Source organism: Pelophylax lessonae (genome assembly GCF_965119305.1).
Source record: "Pelophylax lessonae genome assembly, chromosome: 3".
NCBI lineage: Eukaryota > Metazoa > Chordata > Amphibia > Anura > Ranidae > Pelophylax > Pelophylax lessonae.
In genome coordinates this window covers 552,560,888-552,581,935 of record NC_138770.1, presented here as the reverse complement: position 1 = coordinate 552,581,935, position 21,048 = coordinate 552,560,888, and the positions used below count along the sequence as shown (strand labels likewise).

At 43.1% G+C, this 21,048-nt stretch overlaps 1 protein-coding gene across 1 annotated transcript in view; it reads left to right on the top strand.

Annotated features, from left to right (window-relative positions):
* Positions 1-21,048, top strand: part of KIF26B (kinesin family member 26B) — a 546,719-nt gene that overhangs the window by 247,368 nt on the left and 278,303 nt on the right. The gene's annotated exons all lie outside the window — the stretch shown is intronic.

Sequence of the window (21,048 nt, the reverse complement as noted above, 5' to 3'; positions counted from 1 at the left end):
ATAGAAAATGCAGAGGTAGAATTTTAATTAGACATGTAGTAAGGCAATTTTCTTTATTACATTCTCTTTCCCTAATATGAATATTTATGCTGTACTTGAAAACACCATTTATCTGGGAGCTCCTTCGGGGAATCCAGTGTATAAAAACTCAGATTCGGTCCCTGCAGCACTCAGCACAGTGCGGGTGGCTTTAAAATGAATATGACTTTAGAAACGCAGGAACCCATCACTCATTTGTCAGAACATTAGCATTAACTAGCTTCTCTTAGCTGCTACACTACAAGACGTAATTGGCATGGATAACACATAGCCTACCATTAGATTGTTCAGGAACCTGTAGGGAGGTGCACTGAAACTAATATGGATAAAAAATGGATCACATCAGTATAACTCTCTCAGAGTAATCTAGACCAGGGAAAGGAGAAGGGAGGCACACTAAGTGATAAATGAGATCTGATAGGCAAGTTATGTGTCGGTGCTGTTGGCTCACAGCTGTCTGGTGCTGTGATGTTCTGTGTAGACCGGGCTCTTGTAACAAGGTTTTAGGAAATACATCTCTGTCTGAAGGTGAGACAAAAGAAAGTAAACAGTAAGCTTCTGCAGAATGTGATAAAACAGTCTGAATCAAACTTGCAAAACTTTTATATTTTTAAATAAAGCTGTTGTTTTCATACTTGGGCCTCAATTCTTCTCAATAAACAGAACTCCAGCCAAAAATAAGATAAAAATGAAAAGCCCATCAAAAAGATAAAATAACAAAAACAGCTTTTGTTGCAATATTCAGTGTCAAACTAGTTTTGTCCTGCAGTACATGTTTCTGCCACTAGATGTCCTCAGTCTTAGGGCCAGCATCTTTCAGCTTGATTCCTCTGCCACTAGATGTCCTCAGGCTAAGGGCCAGCATCGTTCAACTTGATTCCTCTGCCACTAGATGTCCTCAGACTAAGGGCCAGCAGCATGCAACTCGATTCCTCTGAGCCGCCCCAGTTTATGACTGGACAGTGAAAGGAGAAGTAGCAGAGTGATAGGCTTATCTCTGGGTCATTCTACTTTATCTTGCTATCAGCGTGCATCTTGCCAGACTAGGGTCAGCTACTTTACTTTAGCAGGCCATACGCGGTGCAAATTTCTGTGGTTGAAAGAAAGAAATTTGCACAATTCCCCCATTAACACAGACAGTGCTGACAGGGGAATCCCTCTTGCCGAGCAATTGTCTGATCCTGGCGAGGCGGGACGGGCAGGGAAAGTCGTCCCTGCCGGGAGAAGACAGTGATTATTGCTAGGGGCTATAGCAGCTGCTTGCAATAGTCGCAAGCAAATCCGGCAGGCTGGTTGTATCTAAGTTGATCGATTGATCAACTTGGTACATTTAGCCTGCCCCTTAACGGTTCAAATCTCGGCCGGTTCCTGCTGAACCGGCCGAGATTCGAACCGCGTGTGGCCGGCCTTTCTTTTCACCAAGTTAGGATAATCAGTCATGATTGGTATGTAATAGCTCAGCTGGGTGGATTCATCCATCTGTGCTGTTAGCCCCCAGGCTGAAAGAAAGAAACGTAAAGTATACGGTGATATTTCGATTTGGATAGAATGGTTAAAGGTTCGAACCCCCTGCTAGGTTTTTACCCCAATTTGAGGTTCCATTACAAAGATCTGCACTCACTTCCTATGCTGCTTACATTTTACTAGACAGAAAGCGAGTAGAAACTCTCCAAAAATGAACAGGGACAGTAAGAAAAATGTTATTGTTAGTAGAGTAGAGGAAGGCTAGAACCCCGTCAGATTTTTTTTTCTGTTGCTGATTTTCTCTCACTTTCTGCCTGGTACAACCATTGTCAACAGCGCTGGAAAAGTGGGTAATCATTCTCAACTCTTTACAAAACTAGATTTTTTTTTGTCCTGGCAAATACAGTAAGCAATAGGGAATATGGCAACCATAGTTGTGAGCTAACCCAACTTCACTGTATTGAAAAGGGCTCTGAATCTAACAAAGAGTTAGCTAATTGGAGGAGAAAGCACAGATATGACCTTATCAGCGAGCTGCTATTCTGTAGCTTTCCAATCACAAGTTCCATTGTTTTGGCTGCAGTGGAGAAATTGAAATGGTAAGAACCTGGTTATGGTGTCTAAAGCCTAGTACACACGCAACGATTATCGGTCGACCGATCGTCCGTCTTTTGTCCAGAGTGGTGTTTTGTTGGTTGGAATGTGCCTAGACTGCACACTAATTTTCTCGCCTGACAAAATTCTACTTCAGAAGTGATGTCATGTGTTGGTTTGCTTTCTTTGTGTTCTTTCTTCTCTGAGCGTGCCCAGTCTTGCTCATTAGATTTTTCCCTGTCGAAATCTGTACTGACTGCATGAAAATTGGCCGTGTTTTGACGGTGGACAAAAATGTTATAGCCTGCACACCAGATTTTTTTCGGCCGAAAAGTCGGAGTCGGTTGTTGGAAGCATCATACTAACAAGCCGAAAATCGGCAGATAGGTCGTCGGACGAAAATTCTCTGCCGATTTTCGACGCGTGTGTACGAGGCTTTAAGCTGGTCATTGATGAATTTGTTTAGCCAGTGGGCTGAGCAAAACAAATAAAAATAGTGGATTCCTTCATCCACACAAATGAGGTGGATGGAGGAACTTCCCTCGTCGGGACATTATATTCTGATGGTTGGGTTCTTTGCAGTTTTCCAAGCTCTTCAGCATTCCTGATCTAACAGTCAACTTCTCTCCAACATTGGAAGCCATATGTGGTTTGAAATTCCAAGCTATTCAGCATTCCCATTTGACAGAAATTGATCTAACAATCAACTTCTCTCCAACAGTGGAATCCGTACATGGTTTGAAATTCACCTGATCCCTCGTGAACTGTCCGAATTTAGATCTATCTGTGGCCATCTTTACTATTATTTTTTTGGCAACGAGGCAGTTTTATTTCAGTTATTTCATTAGATTAAGGTAGGGCTTGTATGAAAACGACTGTGTGTCTATATTTGTGTCTATGTGTCCTCATCTAGTGTGTGCTAATAATTATCTGTAAGCAAAGTACTTGGTTGTTGGTTTCCGTGATTTTATTAATTACATTTCTTGGGTCCCACCGTGCCAGTATCCAGGTACTGTAATTGTATCTTTCAGTCTTGCAGATAGTATTATGAACTGTTTCAGTTATTCTCACAGGTGTGATAAGATGTTGATATTATGGGTGGTTGCGTTTCTTCATGCCTAACCACATTGTGATTAGGAACCAGTTTAAACATGGGAATGAGAATGCAGCCATAAGCACATTCCATCCCTGAGAGAGAGAAAAATGCATTTTTTTTTTTTATACTGCCATCCTTGCCTGACTGTTAAAGTTTGAGGTGACTGAAGAAGGGAACTGCAAGCATTAAGAAGATCTGTTCTATAAAGCGGAGTTCCACCCAAAAGTGGAACTTCCGCTTTAGGTATTCTAACCCCCTGACATGCCACATTTGGCATGTCATTTTTTTGTGGGGGGGGAGCGGGTACCTAGTTTTGACAGGTACCCGCTCCCACTTCCGCTCGGAGCACCGCGGCGCCCTGAACGGAAGTTCTCCTCTCCCCCTCCCTCCCTGCAATCTTCTGGGACTTGTCAGAGGTCCCAGAAGATTGCCGGCCAATCAAGACGCGCAGCTGAAACAACTGTAGGAGACAGCCCTGCCGCTTGCTGGACTTTCTTGGATGCCCTAAAGCTTTGATGGCGAACCTTGGCGCCCCAGATGCTTTTTGGAACTACATTTCCCATGATGCTTTCTGCAGTGCACTTGAGCATCATGGGAAATGTAGTGCCAAGGTTCACCATCACTGCCCTAAAGCCTTCTTCACAAATGCAGTGGAAATGTTTTTTTATGGGATTAAGTTTCATTTTCATGAAAAAGAGGGACTTTGCAATTAATTGAAATTCGTCTGATAACTCTTCATAACATTCTGGAGTATATACAAATTGCCATCATAAAACTTAGACAGAAGACTTTGTGAAAAGAAAATACATATTTGTGTAATTCTCAAAGGTTTTGGCCATGGCTGTATATGCAGTAATATGTGTGTGTGTATAGAATATCATTGATGATGTCACCACTACTGACACAATTTCAGTTAAGGTCCCTTTAATACTTGTGCGACTTGGGACTGCAAAATCGCATGCCAAGTCATACACCATGATTTCCAATGAGTACCATTCATATCTGTGCTACTTCAAAGTAGTACCTGCATCTTGATGTGTCCATAGACCTCAAGATTACACATCTATTGCTTCAAGTCCAGTCAAAGCTGCAGCAAAATCGCAGCAAAGAATTGCGGCATTTCAGATCGCACAAGTGTGAAAGGGGCCTAAAGTGAAACTAAAGCTATCGATTTAACTGTTTCCTAAAACAGCTACATTTAAGTTATGCCTTGAATGAAAACTGTCCCAAGTGCTTATGTTCTTGTTCGAACTTTCAAGCCATCAAATGGCTGGTGTCATAACTGATCATCATAGGTGACCTATTATATAACTTTTCGCAATGCTGAAAGCAGAGGTCACAGTATATCCCTGCGTCTCAGATCATGGGGTGCAGGCTTAGCCTGATACCAATCCAGAGGGCTAGTAAATGTAAAGAGGAAAGGATCGCCGTTACTTCTGACCAGCTCAGTTGAACAAATGATAAGGAGCAGCCTCAGCCTACATGTCTCTACCACGCCACACACCTTGATGCATTTCGCCCCATCCACCGGGGCTTAGTCATAAGGTCACAATGGGTGGAAGGAAAGAAAATTGTTTGAATATGGAACCATGATCCAAGATTGAATATACAGTGTGCCCAGGACGTGCTACTGAATATTTCCATGTGGAAATATAAGAATTTGGAGTTACTACCCTGCACTATCACAGACCACAATATAGAGACTCCTATCCTTCTGGGTATTTATATGTGTGTGCCGGGTTCCCTGTGGGTCCCTATTACAACAGCTCCAGGGACAGATATCTCTAGCAGGCCTCAGCCTGCAGAATGGCAAAGGTTGTTCTCTAGCCGATATATATGCTATGCATCGGCTCCTGAGAAAGTGGAACGAACCCACCAAATGGGAATACCAGAGTTGCTTTTTTTTATTATTAACTATTGTCGGAGCATCCAATCATTTTTTTTTTTTATTGGCCAAGCTGGAATTGGGCTTTAAGGGGAGGGTGGAAAATCAATCACAGGTAGTTTAGGATAAGCAGTGATAAATATGAGAAGAACTCTGGCAGGAACCGGCCTTTTTCAGGAAGGAGAAATGGAACCTATAGTGAATTACTGAAGTCAAAAGACAGCCATTAAAACCAGGCAACTAGCATTTTTAAAAATAGATGTTAACAATAGTAGCCTCCATGTTTCTTTAATGACAAGTTGGCATTAATCCTGTGCTTTTAGGGGTTCTTACATGTCCTACTAGAAACCGATTCTTTGCTTTAGTTTTGAATAACAGTAGATATGAAGATAACCTTTCCGAATAGTTGGATATTTGCTTGGAAAGATTGTTGTAAGAAAATATCGATGAGGAAGAAATGACCACGTTCAGTGGCAGAGGTAACTGCAGAAGATAGCTGGCCATACTGTGTCCTTTTACTACTTTATTAGTAATCCTGACCTGGCAGAACAGGATATGGTGAGTCTGGCTTTTGAGAAGAGAGAGATGGTAGTTTACACCAACAATACAAATTATAGGACAACCTTAACTGGAGTGGTCTGGATATTTTTGCTTAAGTTAGTTTTATTGAGGGGATTCATTGAATAAATCAAGATACATTTTTTAAAAACATAGAAGGTTTTACGAATCTTGTTGTGTTAATGGTCCATTCACACTAGCGCTACTTGTCAGGCGACTTGGTCGCCTGACAAGTCGCGGTTGCTCGCTCGCCATTGAATAGTACAGGACCCATTCTAATAGGAGCGACACAAGTCGCTCCAACTTAGAACACGGATCTGAAGTCTTCACACAGCTAACAGCTCTAATCCCTGATTAGAGGGAAGAGACACACTTCCCTTCACACAATACAGAGAACAAGCACAGCTGTGGATAACAGTCACAGGCTGAATGCTGCAGCTCCCTCCCCCATCACCATGTTAACTCTTGGTGTTGGAAAAAGCTGCCAGAATTGAGTCATGCTGATGACAGAGGAACAAGGCAGCAGAGAGAAATTACACTCCGTAGAGAGAGACAAGTACACAGTATAGAAGGGTGTGCATTTTCCTTATTTCAGGTCTGTCTTACAACCACTTTAAGCTTGAGCTATTGTGCTCTATCTGCTGGGTAGTTATGAAAGTAAAACTATTTAAATGCCAGATCTCTAATGTGGCTTCCTAATCGATTGTGCCCCCCAATCCTTTGTCCTACTCTATCTTATGCCAAAGGATCCACTTCCTTGTTGGCTTCTATTGAGGCCCTTTCTTGCCATCCCTTTGCCATTAGATCTCTAATGTGGCTTACTAATCCATTGCGCCCCTATCCTTTGTCCTACTCTATCTTATTATTTAGCCTGGCAATTGGCCCCCAAACCTCTTTCCTTTCCTCTTTCCTCACACCCCTTTAGCCCCTGTCTCTTGCAACTCCCATACACACCATCTAACCAAGCTGATCTGTGCTTGGTTAGATGGCGTGAAGGGCGGGGAGACATTGGGGCCTAGCAGACCCCTATTGTCTCCATAAATAGTCACCTGCCCAATGTTAACACATAGGGGTTTATTGTGATTGTGATAGCAATCAAGTAAAAATAAATAAGAAAAGAAAAAAGTTTTACAAATAAAATAATAAAATATATTAAAATTTTAAAAAAATGTCGTAACCCTATTGCCGCGCACGCATATGTAAACCACGGTAGCACCACTCGTGTGGCATATCGCCATGAAGGTCAGAGTGAGAACAATAATTCTAGCACAAGAGCTCCTAGTTGACACCAAACTGATGAGCTGTAAAGGATTTTAAAGAGTCACCTATGGGGATTTGATTTTTTGGTGAGATTGAGTTTTTGCGATACCACGGGCGAACGCAATTTTAAGACATTAGAAGGGGGACTGCTGACTGGAGGGGGGTACTACGCTGTTAGCTCTGTGATCACTTTCACTTTCTAACCGAGAGCAGGCTAAACAAAACTCGCACAAGCTGATGGCTGCTACTGCATAGTAGACACTATAACTTTCACACAAACCAGTTAATAAACACTTATTGGGATTTTTTTTTTATATCAAAGACATGTAGCAGAAAACATTATGGCCTGAATTTATGAAGAAATTCGATTTTTTGATCTTATACAGTATGTTTTATAACAGCAAAGTACAAAATATTTTTTTTTTTTTTTCAAGACTTTTGGTCTTTTTTTTTATTAATATAATATTAATAATAATAAAGTAGTAATTAAATACCACCCAAAGAAAGCTCTATTTGTGTGAAAAAAAAATCTTTACATTTAATTTGTTTACAGTGTGTTGCATGACTGTGCAATTGTAAGTTAAAGTAGCGCAATGCTGAATAGCAAGAAATAGCCTGATCATGAACGGGTAAAACCTTTCGGAGCTGAAGTGGCTAAGAAAGGAATTTCTTTCTTTTTTCCTTCCTTCCTTTTTGCAGCACCTATGTTGCTTCTTGGTAACATGTAGGCTGCCCAATGGACAAAACTGTCCACCACAAGGGACCCTACTGAGTCCTTCCCACAGCTCTACTCTCTGCTTAGTCTATGAAAAGGACAATAATGATATCACCACCAATTTTTCAAGGTAATATGTGTGTTTGTAAAGGCATTTGGATGCTCACAAATTGGATTCGTGGCTATTGAGGAATATATTCAAATGAAAATTTTGGCGTATAACGCTCAGCTTTAAATAAAGCTTTTATATTGGTGGTGAAAAATATAAAACATACGTTTTTACATTAAAGAGAAAAAAAAAAAAAAGACAGTTAACCCAAAACCATTTGTTTCTTCGCTGCCAAGGTCTGGAGATTTGATATTTGGGAAGAAATACTGCACATGTATGTAAAGAAGCCAACATCTGGGAAGATAAAAATATTCCTGAGCAGTAATGAAATATTATCTGGTTCAGAGCATGCTTAGTGTGCTTCTTAGTTTCATCCTAGCTAAGCAGCAGTGCTCCAAAAGTCATTACAGGATCCTGGCTGGCTCTGAAAGGTCACTTTCTGTGTACTGTCATAGTGGTTTAATATAGGCAAACTAATAATACTGCGACTAATACATGATGTCATTGGCATTCCATGAACAGGGAAGTTCTACATCTAATACATCTGTAGCATTAACAATACCCTTTCAGCTTTTAGATCTCCTACACACGATACTCCTGTTTGATCATCTCCTTTTTCAGCCGTACATTTCAGGCGTATTTGTCTTATTGAAATTTGCCTAATTTTCGCGCATATGCGTTGGCACAAATTTGCGTCTTTTTGCGCAGATGTATTCTCGCGTTCTTGTAAAATATGCAAATTAGCATTTTTCAGATCAACGGTATGTTCGTATGCGTTCATTTGTTCACAACCGCACGTATTTGCGCGCATTAGGCGTAAACTACTGTCCAAAAATGCAGATTTTTCTATTTTGTTCTTACTGAAGAATACACGGCGCTCATTTACGTGCCTGTGTGCATAGGCACATTACAATGAATGGGCTGTATTTTAGCTCAGAAAAAAAAAAGCTGTACTGAGCTTTTTTAACCACTTTGCCGCTGCTCACTAGAGCTCTACTGCGGCAAAGTGGCTCGATAATGTCTGGCGACGTAGACCTACGTCACCAGACATTCCTCTCTCGGCGGCCGGCGCGCGCCGCCGGAGGCTCGCTCCCGCTGTATTCAGTCACAGCGGGAGTCGGGCCAGGGGAGGAGCGGCGGCGATCGCCACTGCTCTTCCCCGATCTTCGGGGAATCGAGTGTGGAGATCCGCCTGCTTGTGTAAACACAAGCGGGCGGATCTCCTAAGTGACAGGCAGGGTCAGATTGCAGGGTTCAGCATAGCTGAACCTGCGATCTGTCCTTGTGTCACATAGTCCCCTCCCCCCACACACATCAGTAAGCACAAGGCATACATTAACCCCTTGATCACCAATAAAAATTAACCCCTTCCCTGCCAGTGTCATTTTTACAGTGACAGTGCATATTTATAGCACTGATTACTGTGGTAATGTCACTGGTACCCCCAAAAGTGTCAAAAATGTCAGTCAAGGGTCCGATCTGTCCGCCTCAATGTCGCAATCCCGCAAAAAAATCGCAGATCGCGATAAGTATTGGATAAGTAGGAAGAGAACCAGTTAAGAGTAGAGTCACGGAGACCAAAGGCATGGAGTTTTTTGAGGAGGAGGGGATGGTCAACCATATCAAAGGCAGCAGAAAGATCCAGAAGTTGGAGCACAGAATAGTGTCCATTGGTTTTGGCCATTAGTAGATCGTTTGTCAGTTTTAGGAGAGCAGTTTCAGTGGAGTGTTGAGGTCGAAATCCAGACTGAAGGGGATCAAGGAGGCTATTCTCGGCAAGGTGGTCGCACAGTCGGTTGTAGACTAGACGTTCGAGGAGTTTGAATGAAAAGGGGAGCAAGGAAATAGGACGTAGGTTGTTCAGATCGGTTGGGACCAGTGAGGGCTTTTTAAGTATGGGGCTGACTAGTGCATGTTTTAGAGAGTTGGGGAAGATGCCAGAAGAGAGGGAGAGATTGAAGATGTGGGTTAGAGAGCATAGAATAGGGCCAGAAGGTGAACGTAGCATTTGCGAGGGAACAGGATCCAGAGGGCAGGTGGTTAAGTGGACGTTAGCAAGTAGTTAAGCAACCTCATCTGTAGTGGCGGGGTTGAATAAGGGAAGTAAAGATCGCACCTGTGGGCATGAAGCATAAGGCATGGAAGGTATATGAACAGCAGCGATCTCCTTACGAACTGTATCAATCTTCTGTTTGAAGTGGTAGGCGATCTCCTGGGCAGTGAGTGAGTCAGTGGGAAGGGGTAGTGGCGGACGTAGTAGAGAGTATCGAAAGAGTTGCGGGGGGCGTGATGACAGGCTGTTAATGAGAGTGATAAAATAGGTCTGATTGGCAGTGTGGAGACTGGAATTTTATTTTTGGAGGGCAGATTTATATTGGTTGAAATCCTTCTGAGACCGAGTCTTACGCCATAGGCGCTCAAGAGCACGGCTATGCTTTTTCAGACTTCTAGTGTTATCTGTTTGCCAAGGTTGAAGGGGTCGGGGCCTGATTTGGTGTGTGGTGAGGGGGGCCAGTGTGTCTAGGGAGGCTAAGAGGGAGGCGTTGTAGACAGAAGTGGCTAGGTTGGTGCAGGACAGGGGTGCTATTTTGTCATAGAGGTGGTCGGTAGCAGAGTAGAGAAGAGAAGGGTTGAGATGGTGTAGGTTTCTGCGGGTAACTGTAAGGTAGCTGGAGGGAGAGGAGGTGGAGGAGAGGGAGAGAGTGAAACTAATAAGGTAGTGATCAGAGAGAGGGAAAGGATTGTTTGTAAGGTTGTGCGGAGTGCATAGGTGGGAGAAAACAAGGTCAAGGATATTGCCTTCAGAGTGAGTAGAAGCATGTATCCATTGCTTCAGGTCAAAGGAGGAGGTTAGACTGAGAAGTTTGGAAGTGGCAGGAGTGTTAGTATTAATAGGGATGTTGAAGTCGCCGAGAATGTTTGTGGGGATTTCGGAAGAGAGAAAGTAGGGTAGCCAGGCAGAGAAGTCATCAAGAAAGGTCGATACTGGACCAGGTGGGCGGTAGATCACAGCTATCCTTAGAGAAACAGGGGAGAAGAGACGAATGCAGTGTACCTCAAATGCGGAGAGTGACAGAGATGGAGGCGGGTGAAGTACCTGAAAGGTGCTATGTGGGGCTAGAAGGATCCCGACACCCCCTCCCTTGTGTCCATTGGGTCTAGGGGAGTGAGTCCAAAGAAGACCACCTTGGGATAGGGCACAGCAGAAGACGCAGTGTCGGATTCGTGAAGCCAGGTTTCGGTGATGGCGAGTAGATTAAATGAGTGTTTACTGTCATAATGAGGATGCAGAACCCCCCCCCCCCCCCAAGAGAGAATCAGTGAAAGGAGTGCTTAAGAAATAAAAAAGAAAGAAGTCATGGGCCTAGACATGCACATCACAAAAGCCATCCACCAATCAAGTAACAAGTAAGATCTTCGTGTATTGGGCCCAGGGGTCCCAGATTTCTTCAAATTGCTTGTCATTTAAAGTGATTCTAGAGGAATTTTTTTAAACATAACACACATGTCATACTTACCTTCTCTGTACAATGGTTTTGCACAGAGCACCCCCAATCTTCCACTGTAAAGTAAAAAAACTTCTACCTTAAAGAGAAGCTCCCTGCTCCCCACCAACAAATTAAAAGTCAGCAGCTACAAATACTGTAGCTGCGGACTTTTAATTGTAGGACATTTACCTGTCCCGGAATCCAGCGGTGCCCTCAACCAAGACAATTTTTCAATCGGCTTTCTTGCCATCTTGACTAAGGGAAAACGGCCATGGTTGCCTACTGCACATGCATGAAGCAAGCTGCGCTTTATAATTGGGCCAGCTGCGGGGGGCAAGACTTCCGGCCCCGTGTGCCGCCGGGCAAACTGAGCCCAGAAGTGGGAACAGATACCTCTTAAAACCAGGTACCCCCCCAAAGGGTGCCAAATGTGGGAGCGGGGGGGGGGGGTTCAGACAAGCGAAGCTTCCCCCTTTTGGGAGGAGCTCCACTTTAAGAACCACTTTAAAATGCTAATGATCTTATTCTGGATCGTGATCCAGGATATTTTCCGCTTTGCTTGCACAAGACACACAGAAGGTTTTTTCCAATCCTTTGCAATGGTCATCTGGGCCACCCCAAAACATAAAAAATGGCAGTCTCTATGTATTGTGGGAGATCTTTAAATCTACCTTTTAGCTTTATTGGCTACATGTTATTACATTTGAGCTGCATGGATGTGATGTAAAATTGTATTTTAATGTATTTAATCATTTAATTGTGAATCGTTACGTAATTTTGGCATCATCATTGAAATCATTTAGGATGAAGCCAACCAGGACATGCTAGTGGTGGCGGTTTGTGTATGTTTGTGTAATGCAGTGGCGTGCCTCTGTCAATACGCTCTGATAAGAGGGTAAGTCTGACACATTGTCGTGTGGGTATCAACTGAAGAGATTCATGTTTCACTGTGCCTTGAAGGCAGATTGTTTTCTGGATCATTAGTGCCCTTTACATGGCCCACATGCTGACACAGTCCAGTGGCTTCTCTTTCCACAACACGAGACAACGCTAGAAAAAGGTCACTGACCTGTAAGATCAATGCTAGTGATATTAGAGGAACCAAACTCCGACTTGTTCAGTCTCTTCTGCTGCCTCCCAGGAGGGAAGTGAGGAATGGAAAAAAGAGAACGGTGTAAAATGATGATAAAGAAATTATACGATGGGAATGAAAATTGTAAAGCTGAGAATTAAAGAGATAAGAACGCGTGCCAAAAAATTGCCTTGATATCTATTTGCTGCTAAATCCCGAGACCACAATATTATTATTATTATTTTTATTTTTTTTACAGTTTTAGCACAGAAAAATGTAAATTGGTTTGTTGATGCTCATTATTAGTTAATTAAATGTTAATAAAAGAACAGTGCAAAACAAACAAAACAAATTTTCTCTTTGTTAAAGACAGATTTTTTTAAAATCCAGATGCTATCTATTCAATTACCATCTCCTCAAGATTATTATAGGGAGGATGTCAATTTTTTTTTTTAAGATAGGGTTTTATTTGCTAAAGAGGGCAGAGAAACCAATCAGCTTCTAACCTTAGCTTATTTAATTAAACTTTAGCAATGAAAGCTGGAAGCTGATTGGTTTCTCTGCAGAAATGTGACTCATTTTGCACTCTCTAGCTTTAATATATACATTTCTCTACATAATGAAGCGTTTGCATGCCACTGATCCAGTCCAAAGTATACTTGGGTACCAAAGGGGTAGAAGAAATACTTACTGTATTTTCTGGCGTATAAGACTACTTTTGAACCTCAAAAAAATCCCCCAAAAACGGGGGGTCGTCTTGTATGCCGAGTATAATATCTCCAAGGTAACCTAAGTATAAGTATTACCAGTAGATGTAATCTCTCAAGACACTGGCTGTGTGGAAATCCTGTACCTGTATACCGTATGAACTTCGGCTACATACAGTGTACCGCGCTGAGCCAATCGGGGAGAGCGATGTATTCTATTATTGAATGCAAAGCCTGCTTGGATTGGCGGAGTAACATCAGCCCGCCTCTCTGACTCTGCCAATCCGAGCAGGCTTTGCATTCAATAATAGAATACATCGCTCACTGTGATTGGCTCAGCGCGGTACACTGTATGTAGCCGAAGCTACAGTACATACGGTATTCCGGTACAGGATTCCCACACAGCCAGCGTCTTGAGATTACATCTACTGGTAATACTTATACTTAGGGTACCTTGGAGATAATATGAGAGATTACATGTATTACAGTACTTTGGGTACCTTGGAGATCTATGAGAAACCTGATGTTTTTCAATGGTGTTGCCTTGCTTCGGAAGGGGGGTAGTGTTATACGGTGAGTATAGCCCAAAACCTATGTTTTAACTTGAAAATTAGGGGGGTCGTCTTATACTCCCAGTCGTCTTATACGCCGGAAAATACGGTATTTATGATCACCTTCAAAAAAGAAAAGGGATGCCCGTACTAAACTTTAAAGCTGTAGTAATCTCTGTTTTTTATCTTGTACTTATAGGTCAGTGATGGTGAACCTTGGCACCCCAGATGTTTTGGGACTACATTTCCTATGATGTTCATGCACTCAGCACTGTAGGTGAGCATCATGGGAAATGTAGTTCCAAAACATCCGGGGTGCCAAGGTTCGCCATTGCTGCTATAGGTAAACCTATAAGAAGGCTTTCCTCTAGGTACAGTAAATATCTCCTAATCGTGCACCGTTTATCATTATTATACAGGATTTATATAGCGCCAACAGTTTACAAAGTGCTTTACAATAAAAGGTGGGCTGTACAATTACAATACAGTTTAATACAGAAGGAATAGGGGGGCCTTGCTAATGGAGCTTACAATTTAAAGGAAGAGGGAGGTGGTACAAAAGGTAAAAGCTGCAGGGGATGATCTGATGGAGGTTACTCAAGTACAGTTTTTAGGTGGAGGTGGGGTAGGCTTCCCTGAATAAGTGAGTTTTTCAAGGATCACCTAAAGACGAATAGGGTAGGAGCTGACCAGACATATTGGGGCAGGGAGTACCAGAGGATGGGAGAGACTCTGGAGAAGTCCTGGAGGCAAGCATGGGAGGAGAAAAAAAGGGAGCTAGAGAGCAGGAGGTCCTGGGAGGAGCAGGGAGTGGGCAATATTTGCAGAAGAAGTTGATGATGTTTAAGAGAAAATTACATGTGTCGTCACTGGTGCATGGGCACTTCGCTCTGTGTAGTGGTTTTGCACAGAGGAGCCCAGATCCTCCTGGCCCCTCCCTCCTGCCGAGTGCGCCGACAGCAAGCAGCTTGCTATGGGCCATCCGAGCCGAGCATCCATTCAGACACAGAGCTGCTATTCGGCCCCAACCCCTCACTCTCCTGATTGGCTGACTGAGTTTGATTGACAGCAGTGGGAGCCAGTTGCGCCGCTGTTGTGTCTCAGCAAATCTGGAGAGAGAATTCCGGACGTCTGAGGCACTCGTGGACATCGCTGGATAGAGAGGGGGCTCAGGTAAGTATTTGGGGTATTGGAGGGGGGGGGGGCTACTGCACACAGAAGGCTTTTTCTCTTAATGCGTAGAATGCATTTAGATAAAAAAGCTTCTGATTATACAACCCCTTTAAGTCATCAAAAAATGAAAACATGATACATTAATCTCTCCACCCGAAACCAGTCCTGAGATTCCTACAGAACTTGCATGCAACACAGGAATGATAAATAAATAGCTTGCGCTCTGGTCTGGTGTAATAAGGTCGGTGTGATAGGTGTAAAGATAACTATAAAATAAATAAAGTCATCAAACAAGGTTAAATAAAATACCTTAGACTACATGATATAAGAGCATAATCAAGTCCATCAGGTGGGGAGAAACCCTGACGGTAGATGTGTCTGTGTGGCCAGAGGATGTATCTCAACCTGCAGCAAAGGGCCAGCTCCACCGCACAGGGAAGTCAATTGGCGTCGTCTCTCTCTACTCCAGCCCACTGATTAGGAAATGAAAGAGCAGCAGCAGACCAATAAGGTCATCCTTTTGCTTCCTCCTCCTACCAGCATGGCCCTTGTCAGTTTATTTCCATGCAGCTCGAAGACAGGCCTGCCCCTTTCTCTCCTAGTCTGAGTGTTGATACATAGCTAATTGCAAGAGGCTCAGATTCAGATACTTACACTATTCCCATAAAAAAAAAAAAAAAATATATATATATATATATATATATATATATATATATATATATATATATGAATAGTTTATTACAGAGCTGCATCAAATTTTGTCTCATAGCTACCTGGAGTTCAGTTTTAAAACCTAAAAAAGGCGATAATCCTTATCTGCTTAATGTTAAACTAAAAATATAACTCTTTTATTCTAGCTGAGCTTTAACTAATGCGTTGGATAAACTGTGCTAAAATAATAGCTGTCTTTTTTTTATTGAACAAGTCCACAGCAATGAAGAATTTGTCGTGTCGGGTATATTATATTAGAACACTGCAATTTCTAGCTGAGCACTTGTGACAGGTAAGCCTTGACATCCTACAGGAGGGAATGTGTGCTACACATCAGCTATGTATTGAAATGGCAGCAGGATCAGGCAGCCGAGGTTATAATCTCAGGAGGAGAAGAGCAGGGCAATGACTCTAATAATGAAGTCATTATTGTTTCACGACTCATCTTCTTTCACACTGATGCATTTTACCTTCTCATCTAAAAAGGTTTAAAAGGTTTAGTCTCTAGCTGTATTACTATAGGAAAGGAACACATTGTACTGACTGCCAATAAAGCTGAAAGCAGATAATCATATTTTAACAAGGTAAGTCTTACTGTACACATAACCATACCAATCATTCCTGTAGGTCTGAAGATAATTACATTTTAATCGCTAAATGCTGCAACTGTCAATAGAAGTAATTTGATAGGGTGCATCTCGTACGGCTTATTAAGTCTCTGCATAGGATTCAGTGCTTGAAAGATGCATTCTGTCCAATGATTACACTTCATTGAATAACTTGACTTGATAGACATAAAACAAATATTTTTTTTCCTCAACAGACAAGTGTGAGATTTCCATAAACGTAGCAATCCATGTCTGGGTATCTGATCGAATATCTGCTTTGAGATTGCACATCCTGCTCATGCTAGGCTGACCTGAAAAATATTGATATCCGCAGTTGATCTTGTATCCTCCGTGGTGTCCATTGATGTTTTTTGCCTCTGTTGAACCTATATGTGTTAATAAATCAGATTTTTTTAAAAATAAGCTGCAAAGTAACATAATGGGCAAAGCAGGCCTTTAGTCATTTTTCCATCTTTCCATCTATTAAATCTTCTGCCCTTGTTGTTTTAATTTTGGATAGTAATTTTTTTTTATTTTCGTACATCACGGGACACAGTGCCATAAATCATAACATATGGGTTATATAGCCACCTATAGGTGAAGGACACTGGCAACCAATCAGAATTTATGACCCCCTATGTAACCCCTCCCACACAGGAAGTACCTCACTTTTTTCGCCAGTGTCTAAAAGGTGAAGGTCGCTGTGGAGAGGAGCTCCACATGTTTGTTATGTTTCGAAGAAGAAGAAAGAAGTTGATGCTAACATACCCCAGACAAAGATCACTGGATCTAAGGGGTTAGCTATCCGATTAATCTAAAACAGTCAATGGACTAAAAAGAAGCAGAAACAAGGTTTTGCCTGTAACTCTGTCCTTTTAAGGCGCTGGACCCTGGGATCCAGACCCTTGGAATACCAAACCCCTAAGGCGCTCCATGCAGGGTGCTCTACAGGTCCAAGGCCGTGGCCCCTCTTATATAGGGGACCCAGTCCTTAAAGGTCTCCAAGACAATGCTCACTGTGAAGGGTGAAGATTAGATTCTTGCTTATAGCAGTTTCCTGCTGCAGGACTTGTGAGTCCATTTTAAATATTTACACAGCAAACAAAACCTTTAAAGGTTAAAAATTGCAAAATTATAAAAAAAGGTTATGCACTGTTCCCTTTAATAAGATTACAGAGACTTGTGCCATGTGTATTTCTGCATGGTGCAGGGGCTGCAGGCATGGTTCAGGAGATGCAGGGGCTGCGGGCATGGTGCAGGAGATGCAGAGGCTGTGGGCATGATGCAGGGGCTGCGAGCATGGTGCAGGAGATGCAGGGGCTGTGGGCATTGTGCAAAAGATGCAGGGGCTGCGGGCATGCCGCAGGAGATGCAGGGGCTGCGGGCATGATGCAGGGCTGTAGGCATGGTACATGCAGAGCTGTGGGCATGTTACAGGAGATGCAGGGCCTGCGGGCATGGTGCAGGAGATGCAGAGGCTGTGGGCATGATGCAGGGGCTGTGGGCATGGTGCAGGAGATGCAGGGGCTGCGGGCATTGTGCAAAAATGCAGGGGCTGCGGGCATGGCGCAGAAGATGCAGGGGCTGTGGGCATGATGCAGGGCTGTTGGCATGGTACATGCAGAGCTGTGGGCATGGTACAGGAGAGGCAGTGCTGCGGGCATAGTACAGGAGATGCAGTGCTGTGGGCATAGTACAGGAGAGAGAATCTGAGAGAATCCTGAGGAGATGCAGGGGCTGCGGAGGGGTCTCACTTACTGTATGGTGAGGCACCTTGCATTTAAAAATGGCGCCGCCTGGCGCCAACATTCACTGCGCATGCGGCGCATGAGCAGTGTACCTGTCGGGCTGGCTGCAGCAATTTTTTTCAGGTGCCGGTGCCGCGGTGTGTTCCCTGCCTAAGACCATTGGAAATATGTGTTTTCGACTAGAGAAATAGGGGGCAGATTTTTTAAACCGTCAACAGATATTTCCGGGGGAATGGTCCTTATATCCTGAGATTTTTCAATTGATCTGCCTACGCTGGGGGGTCCCAGACGTAGATCTGTTGGCATCCAGGTTCAACAACAAGTTGGAGAGATTTGTGTCCAGGACCAAGGATCCAGTCATGGTGGATGCTTTGGTGACTCTTCGGGAGGAGTATTCCCTGATCTATGCCTTTCCTCCGGTACAGCTGATATCGCATTTGTTGCGCGGGGTCCAGCTGGAGGGGAAACCAGTGATTCTGGTAGCTCGAGGCTTGGCCGAGGAGGATTTGGTATGCACTAAACCAGAGGTTGGTAGTGACGAGGCCTTGAGTTCTTCCACTGTGTCCGGACTTACTCTCTCAAGGTCTGATATTCCACCTTGCTCTACAGTCTCTAAATTTGAAGCCTTAATCTTGGAAGAACAGGGTCTATCTGGCCCCCGCAGTTCATAAACTGATAAATGCCAGGAAGCCAGTTTCTAGAAATATTTATTACAGGGTCTGGAAATCCTACATTGCCTGGTGTGATGCCAGGAAATGGCATCCCCACACATTTATTATCGGGAGAGTTCTATCCTTCCTGCAAGTAAGGGTAGATATGAAATTAGCCCTGAGCACGATTAAAGGGCAGATTTCAGCTTTATCGTTTTTTTTTCCAGAAATCATTGACTTCCTGTTCATTGGTTCAAACCTTTGTCCGGGAAATATTTGCTTCCACCAGTGAAGCCACCGTTGTGACCTTGGGAATTAAATTTGGTGTTGGCATTTTTGCAAAAACAGCCTTTTGAACCTCTGGGGGCAGGTTCCCCTGGTTCTTTTGACCAGTAAACTGGTCTTTTTGATTGCGATAACTTCGGCTAGAAGGGTATCATAACTAGTAGCTCTTTCTTGTAAAGAGCCATTCTTGATATTTTATCAAGATAGGGTGATTTTACATCCTCACCCAGATTTTATGCCCAAGGTAGTGTCCGCCTTTCATTTGAATTAGAACATTATACTACCTTCTTTTTTTTCAGATCCTCAATCAGAGGAGGAAAGGTTATTGCATTCTCTTAGATGTAATGCGGGCACTTAAGATTTATTTACAGTAAACAGCTCAGATTTGTAAGCCTGAGAGCTTGTTTGTACTGCCAGAATGCCCCAGAAAGGGATTGGCAGCCTCTAAATCTACGATTTCTTGTTGGATTCTCCAGGTAGTTGGAAAGGTTCAACCTTTTCCTGTAAAGGCACATTCTACCAGAGGAGTAGGTGCCTCTTGGGCACATCGCCATCAAGCCTCTATGGCTCAGATTTGCAAGGCTGCAACCTGATCATCGGTGCATACGTTTAATCGTTTCTATAGAGTGGTTGTGGGGACCCAGGAGGAGTGTGCTTTTGGCCACAGTGTGCTGCAATCGGTGGTGTAATCCTTCGGTTAAGGGTAAGATGGCGGTATTTTTTGGTGTCCCCCTCCCCTCAGATGCATTGCTTTGGGATGTCCCATATGTTATGATTTATGGCTCTGTGTCCCATGATGTACGAAAAGAAAAATGGATTTTTAGATCATGCTTACCTGTAAAATCCATTTCTTGAAGTACATCATGGGACACAGAGTCCCTTCCCTCTTCTATGGGGTCTTTTATTGCTTGCTACAAAACTGAGGTACTTCCTGTGTGGGAGGGATTATATAGGGGGTCATCAATTCTAAATGGTTGCCAGTGTCCTTCACCTATAGGTGGCTATATAACCCATATGTTATGATTTATGGCTTTGTGTCCCGTGATGTACTTCAAGAAATGGATTTTACAAGTAAATATGCATTTAAAATCCATTTTTTCTGCCAGTAAATACCTTATACAGCCCACTTCCTCTTTCTTGTCTGGTAATTTGCCTAGGCTAATGGCATCATGCACAGCTCTCTCTCACTCTTGTGAGAGTTTGCCAGCAATGGAGGAGGGGTGAGTCATAGTAGAGCCAATGGAGGGGGCTGGAAGAAAAGGACACAGATAACAGGAGATTGCAGAGATCCATGAGTTCTCCTCAAGAGAGGAGAAATGTGCAGGAAAGCGGTAGCCAGAAAGTGAACAGGCAGCAGCTGCCCACAGTTAATTACTTCAGCCAGATTTAGTGGAGGGAGATTTCTGCAGCATGGAGGGAGATTTCTGCAGCATATTTAACAAGTACAGAATCACAGTATATATAAATGAATATGCATAGTGGTTGGAAGGAAGCTTCATAATGGCAAATATGTTATTTATCACAAACTATTTGAGCAGACTGCAGTTCCTCTTTAAAATGGAGTTCCACCCAAAAGTGGAACCTCCTCTTTAAATACTGCTGACCCCCTGAAATGCCACATTTGGCATGTCATTTTTTTTGGGGGGGGGGGGGGGAGCAGGTACCTAGATTTGACAGTTGCCCGCTCCCACTTCAGCTCGGGCCGCCTAGGCGGCTTGAGTGGAAGTTCTCCTCTCTCTTGAGAAGTCTACTTCCTGTATTTTTTTTCATTCTGTCCTGATGTTTTTATTTGATATGTTTTGTAACAAAAAGTAGGTCATTTTTCTTTACATAGTAAAAAACAAAAAAAACAATGGTGATTAAATACAATCAAACGAAAGCTCTGTCTTGAAAAATTTAATAAATGCGATTTGGGTACAATGGGGCATGATCAAGTAATTGCCAGTCAAAGTATCACTGCACTGAAAACTGAAAAATGAGCGCCCTCTCAATCCCGCAATGTCCACGAATGCTTTAGTCGCCCGGGACTCTCTCTTCTGATTGGCTTAGACACAGCAGGGGCACTGTTGGCTCCAGCTGCTGTCAATCAAACTCAGTTAGCCAATTGGGGCAGGGCGGAACAGCAGCTCTGTCTCTGAATGGATACACAGAGCTGCAGCTTGGCTTGGGTCCCCCATAGCAAGCTGCTAATAGAAAAGAAAAAAAAAACAAGACTTTACAATCACTAAATCTGAAGTTTAGGTATAGAGTATTTTTCATAGTTACATTGGTCCAGCTTATAGAGTATTTTTCATAGTTACATTGGTCCAGCTTATAGAGTATTTTTCATAGTTAC